Here is a 7,183-nt window from a genome sequence, read left to right on the forward strand (position 1 = left end):
GAAAACGTGTGAAAAATATTAAGAGCTTCAAAAGGTGTCAAAAATATGAGGAGCATGAAACGGTCTGAAAAATAGGAGGAGCATGAAGTAGTGTTGAAAAATATGAAGAGCCTGAAAAGGGGTGAAAAATATGAAGAGCTTCAAGAGGTGTGAAAAATATGAGGAGCATTAACCGGTCTGAAAAATAGGAAGAGCATGAAGCGGTGTTGAAAAACATGAAGAGCCTGAAAAAGTGTGAAAATTATGAGGAGCTTGAAAAGAAGTGAAATACATGAGGAGCATTAAACGGTCTGAAAAATAGGAGGAGCATGAAGCGGTGTTGAAAAACATGAAGAGCCTTAGAAGGGGTGAAAAATATGAAGAGCTTCAAGAGGTGTGAAAAATATGAGGAGCATTAAACGGTCTGAAAAATAGGAGGAGCATGAAGCGGTTTGCCAAAACATGAAGAGCCTGAAAAAGTGTGAAAATATGAGGAGCTTGAAAAGAGGTGAAATACATGAGGAGCATTAAACGGTCTGAAAAATAGGAGGAGCATGAAGCGGTGTTGAAAAACATGAAGAGCCTGAATATGTGTGAAAAATATGAAGAGCTTCAAAAGGTGTCAAAAATGAGATGAGCATGACACTGTCTGAAAAATAGGAGGAGCATGAAATGGTGTTCAAAAACATGAAGAGGCTGAACAGGTGTGAAATCCATGAAGAGCTTCAAAAGGTGTGAAAAATATGAGGAGCATGAAACGGTCTGAAAAATAGGAGGAGCATGAAGTGGTGTTGAAAAACATAAAGAGCTTGAAAATGTGTGAAAAATATGAGAAGCATTAAACGGTCTGAAAAATAGGAGGAGCATGAAGTGGTGTTGAAAAACATAAAGAGTTTGAAAAGGTGTGAAAAATATGAGAAGCATTAAACGGTCTGAAAAATAGGAGGAGCATGAAGCGGTGTTGAAAAACATGAAGTGACTGAAAACGTGTGAAAAATATGAGGAGCTTGAAAAGAAATGAAATACATGAGGAGCATTAAACGGTCTGAAAAATAGGAGGAGCATGAAGCGGTGTTCAAAAATATGAAGAGCCTGAAATGGTGTGAAAAATATGAAGAGCTTCAAAAGGTGTGAAAAATATGAGGAGCATGAAATGGTCTGAAAAATAGGAGGAGCATGAACCTGTGTTGAAAAACATGAAGAGCCTAAAAAGGTGTGAAAAATATGAAGAGCCTCAAAACGTGTCAAAAATATGAGGAGCATGAAACGGTCTGAAAAATAGGAGGAGCATGAAGCGGTGTTGAAAAACATAAAGAGCCTGAAAACGTGTGAAAAATATAAATAGCTTCAAAAGCTGTGAGAAATATGAAGAGCTTTAAAAGGTGTCAAAAATGAGGAGAGCATGAAACGGTCTACAAAATAGGAGGAGCATGAAGTGGTGTTGAAAAACATGAAGAGCCTGAAAAGTTGTGAAATATATGAAGAGCTTCAAAAGGTGTCAAAAATATGAGGAGCATGAAACGGTCTGAAAAATAGGAGGAGCATGAAACGGTGTTCAAAAACATAAAGAGCCTGAAAAGGTGTCAAAAATATGAAGAGCTTCAAAAGGTGTCAAAAATATGAGGAGCATGAAACGGTCGGAAAAATATGAGGAGCATGAAGCGATGTTCAAAAACATGGAGAGCCTGAAAAGGTGTGAAAAATATGAAGAGCTTCAAAAGGTGTCAAAAATATGAGGAGCATTAAACCGTCTGAAGAATAGGAGGAGCATGAATCGGTGTTTAAAACATGAAGAGTCTGAAAAAGTGTGAAAAATATGAAGAGCTTCAAAAGGTGTCAAAAACATGAGGAGCATGAAACAGTCTGAAAAATAGGAGGAGTATGAAGTGGTGTTGAGAAACATGAAGAGCCTGAAAAGGTGTGAAAAATATGAAGAGCTTCAAAGGGTGTGAAATTCATGAGGAGCATGAAACGGTCTGAAATATAGGAGGAGCATGAAGCTGGGCTCAAAAACATGAAGAATCTGAAAAGGTGTGAAAAAATGAAGACCTTCAAAAGGTGTCAAAAATATGAGGAGCATTAAACGGTCTGAAAAATAGGAGGAGCATGAAACGGTGTTCAAAAACAAGAAGAGCCTAAAAACGTGTGAAAAACATGAAGAGACTGAAAAGGTGTGAAAATTATGAAGAGCTTCAAAAGGTGTCAAAAATATGAGGAGCATGAAACGGTCTGAAAAATAGGAGGAGCATGAAGTAGTGTTGAAAAATATGAAGAGCCTGAAAAGGGGTGAAAAATATGAAGAGCTTCAAGAGGTGTGAAAAATATGAGGAGCATTAAACGGTCTGAAAAATAGGAGGAGCATGAAGTGGTGTTGAAAAACATGAAGAGCCTGAAAAAGTGTGAAAATTATGAGGAGCTTGAAAAGAAGTGAAATACATGAGGAGCATTAAACGGTCTGAAAAATAGGAGGAGCATGAAGCGGTGTTGAAAAACATGAAGAGCCTGAGAAGGGGTGAAAAATATGAAGAGCTTCAAGAGGTGTGAAAAATATGAGGAGCATTAAACGGTCTGAAAAATAGGAGGAGCATGAAGCGGTTTTCCAAAACATGAAGAGCCTGAAAAAGTGTGAAAAATATGAGGAGCTTGAAAAGAGGTGAAATACATGAGGAGCATTAAACGGTCTGAAAAATAGGAGGAGCATGAAGCGGTTTTGAAAAACATGAAGAACCTGAATATGTGTGAAAAATATGAAGAGCTTCAAAAGGTGTCAAAAATGAGATGAGCATGACACTGTCTGAAAAATAGGAGGAGCATGAAATGGTGTACAAAAACATGAAGAGGCTGAACAGGTGTGAAATCCATGAAGAGCTTCAAAAGGTGTGAAAAATATGAGGAGCATGAAACGGTCTGAAAAATAGGAGGAGCATGAAGTGGTGTTGAAAAACATAAAGAGCTTGAAAATGTGTGAAAAATATGAGAAGCATTAAACGGTCTGAAAAATAGGAGGAGCATGAAGTGGTGTTGAAAAACATAAAGAGTTTGAAAAGGTGTGAAAAATATGAGAAGCATTAAACGGTCTGAAAAATAGGAGGAGCATGAAGCGGTGTTGAAAAACATGAAGTGACTGAAAACGTGTGAAAAATATGAGGAGCTTGAAAAGAAATGAAATACATGAGGAGCATTAAACGGTCTGAAAAATAGGAGGAGCATGAAGCGGTGTTCAAAAACATGAAGAGCCTGAAATGGTGTGAAAAATATGAAGAGCTTCAAAAGGTGTGAAAAATATGAGGAGCATGAAACGGTCTGAAAAATAGGAGGAGCATGAACCTGTGTTGAAAAACATGAAGAGCCTAAAAAGGTGTGAAAAATATGAAGAGCCTCAAAACGTGTCAAAAATATGAGGAGCATGAAACGGTCTGAAAAATAGGAGGAGCATGAAGCGGTGTTGAAAAACATAAAGAGCCTGAAAACGTGTGAAAAATATAAAGAGCTTCAAAAGCTGTGAGAAATATGAAGAGCTTTAAAAGGTGTCAAAAATGAGGAGAGCATGAAACGGTCTACAAAATAGGAGGAGCATGAAGTGGTGTTGAAAAACATGAAGAGCCTGAAAAGTTGTGAAATATATGAAGAGCTTCAAAAGGTGTCAAAAATATGAGGAGCATGAAACGGTCTGAAAAATAGGAGGAGCATGAAACGGTGTTCAAAAACATAAAGAGCCTGAAAAGGTGTCAAAAATATGAAGAGCTTCAAAAGGTGTCAAAAATTTGAGGAGCATGAAACGGTCGGAAAAATATGAGGAGCATGAAGCGATGTTCAAAAACATGGAGAGCCTGAAAAGGTGTGAAAAATATGAAGAGCTTCAAAAGGTGTCAAAAATATGAGGAGTATTAAACCGTCTGAAGAATAGGAGGAGCATGAATCGGTGTTTAAAACATGAAGAGTCTGAAAAGGTGTGAAAAATATGAAGAGCTTCAAAAGGTGTCAAAAACATGAGGAGCATGAAACAGTCTGAAAAATAGGAGGAGTATGAAGTGGTGTTGAGAAACATGAAGAGCCTGAAAAGGTTTGAAAAATATGAAGAGCTTCAAAGGGTGTGAAATTCATGAGGAGCATGAAACGGTCTGAAATATAGGAGGAGCATGAAGCTGGGCTCAAAAACATGAAGAACCTGAAAAGGTGTGAAAAAATGAAGACCTTCAAAAGGTGTCAAAAATATGAGGAGCATTAAACGGTCTGAAAAATAGGAGGAGCATGAAACGGTGTTCAAAAACAAGAAGAGCCTAAAAACGTGTGAAAAACATGAAGAGACTGAAAAGGTGTGAAAATTATGAAGAGCTTCAAAAGGTGTCAAAAATATGAGGAGCATGAAACGGTCTGAAAAATAGGAGGAGCATGAAGTAGTGTTGAAAAATACGAAGAGCCTGAAAAGGGGTGAAAAATATGAAGAGCTTCAAGAGGTGTGAAAAATATGAGGAGCATTAAACGGTCTGAAAAATAGGAGGAGCATGAAGTGGTGTTGAAAAACATGAAGAGCCTGAAAAAGTGTGAAAATTATGAGGAGCTTGAAAAGAAGTGAAATACATGAGGAGCATTAAACGGTCTGAAAAATAGGAGGAGCATGAAGCGGTGTTGAAAAACATGAAGAGCCTGAGAAGGGGTGAAAAATATGAAGAGCTTCAAGAGGTGTGAAAAATATGAGGAGCATTAAACCGTCTGAAAAATAGGAGGAGCATGAAGCGGTTTTCCAAAACATGAAGAGCCTGAAAAAGTGTGAAAAATATGAGGAGCTTGAAAAGAGGTGAAATACATGAGGAGCATTAAACGGTCTGAAAAATAGGAGGAGCATGAAGCGGTGTTGAAAAACATGAAGAGCCTGAATATGTGTGAAAAATATGAAGAGCTTCAAAAGGTGTCAAAAATGAGATGAGCATGACACTGTCTGAAAAATAGGAGGAGCATGAAATGGTGTTCAAAAACATGAAGAGGCTGAACAGGTGTGAAATCCATGAAGAGCTTCAAAAGGTGTGAAAAATATGAGGAGCATGAAACGGTCTGAAAAATAGGAGGAGCATGAAGTGGTGTTGAAAAACATAAAGAGCTTGAAAATGTGTGAAAAATATGAGAAGCATTAAACGGTCTGAAAAATAGGAGGAGCATGAAGTGGTGTTGAAAAACATAAAGAGTTTGAAAAGGTGTGAAAAATATGAGAAGCATTAAACGGTCTGAAAAATAGGAGGAGCATGAAGCGGTGTTGAAAAACATGAAGTGACTGAAAACGTGTGAAAAATATGAGGAGCTTGAAAAGAAATGAAATACATGAGGAGCATTAAACGGTCTGAAAAATAGGAGGAGCATGAAGCGGTGTTCAAAAACATGAAGAGCCTGAAATGGTGTGAAAAATATGAAGAGCTTCAAAAGGTGTGAAAAATATGAGGAGCATGAAACGGTCTGTAAAATAGGAGGAGCATGAACCTGTGTTGAAAAACATGAAGAGCCTAAAAAGGTGTGAAAAATATGAAGAGCCTCAAAACGTGTCAAAAATATGAGGAGCATGAAACGGTCTGAAAAATAGGAGGAGCATGAAGCGGTGTTGAAAAACATAAAGAGCCTGAAAACGTGTGAAAAATATAAAGAGCTTCAAAAGCTGTGAGAAATATGAAGAGCTTTAAAAGGTGTCAAAAATGAGGAGAGCATGAAACGGTCTACAAAATAGGAGGAGCATGAAGTGGTGTTGAAAAACATGAAGAGCCTGAAAAGTTGTGAAATATATGAAGAGCTTCAAAAGGTGTCAAAAATATGAGGAGCATGAAACGGTCTGAAAAATAGGAGGAGCATGAAACGGTGTTCAAAAACATAAAGAGCCTGAAAAGGTGTCAAAAATATGAAGAGCTTCAAAAGGTGTCAAAAATTTGAGGAGCATGAAACGGTCGGAAAAATATGAGGAGCATGAAGCGATGTTCAAAAACATGGAGAGCCTGAAAAGGTGTGAAAAATATGAAGAGCTTCAAAAGGTGTCAAAAATATGAGGAGTATTAAACCGTCTGAAGAATAGGAGGAGCATGAATCGGTGTTTAAAACATGAAGAGTCTGAAAAGGTGTGAAAAATATGAAGAGCTTCAAAAGGTGTCAAAAACATGAGGAGCATGAAACAGTCTGAAAAATAGGAGGAGTATGAAGTGGTGTTGAGAAACATGAAGAGCCTGAAAAGGTGTGAAAAATATGAAGAGCTTCAAAGGGTGTGAAATTCATGAGGAGCATGAAACGGTCTGAAATATAGGAGGAGCATGAAGCTGGGCTCAAAAACATGAAGAACCTGAAAAGGTGTGAAAAAAGGAAGACCTTCAAAAGGTGTCAAAAATATGAGGAGCATTAAACGGTCTGAAAAATAGGAGGAGCATGAAACGGTGTTCAAAAACAAGAAGAGCCTAAAAACGTGTGAAAAACATGAAGAGACTGAAAAGGTGTGAAAATTATGAAGAGCTTCAAAAGGTGTCAAAAATATGAGGAAAATGAAACGGTCTGAAAAATAGGAGGCTCATGAAACGGTGTTGAAAAACATGAAAAGCCTGAAAACGTGTCAAAAATATGAAGAGCTTCAGGCTGGCGGGTAAAGCTGGGAGGTTCCGGCCGGGGGCGCAGGTTGGAGACATGATTGCAATGTGGGCCTTAGGATTTGAGCCAAAGAAAGAAGAAATTAAAAGATGATAGCTGAAACTGACAAAGAAGGAATTGGCACCATTAATTTTGAAGAATTTTTGCCATAATGAGTGTAAAAATGAGTGAAAAGGATGAAAAAGAAGAAATATTGAAGGCTTTCAAACTATTTGATGATGATGATACAGGAAGTATATCATTGAACAATATCAAGAGGGTTGGTAAGGAGCTAGGGGAAAATTTAACAGATGATGAACTTCAGGAAATGCTTGATGAGGCTGATCATGATGGGGATGGAGAAATAAACAAGGAAGAATTTTTGAAAATGATGCAAAAGACCACTCTTTATTAACACTGTCTTTTGTGACTTTTGGAAAGTTGTTAACAAGTTTGTATTTGCTATAAGTTTCATAATAGCTGAATATATTCATTTTCAGTGTTTAAGTTTAGATACATAAACTGGTCTCTTGATGTCTAATCCATGTGAGAAGTTACATGTTGCTACCAATATGTTGTTAAATCTATAACATCAAGAAATAAAATGTAGTGA

Source organism: Dama dama, unplaced genomic scaffold (assembly GCF_033118175.1).
Source record: "Dama dama isolate Ldn47 unplaced genomic scaffold, ASM3311817v1 ptg000096l, whole genome shotgun sequence".
NCBI classification, from domain to species: Eukaryota; Metazoa; Chordata; class Mammalia; order Artiodactyla; family Cervidae; genus Dama; species Dama dama.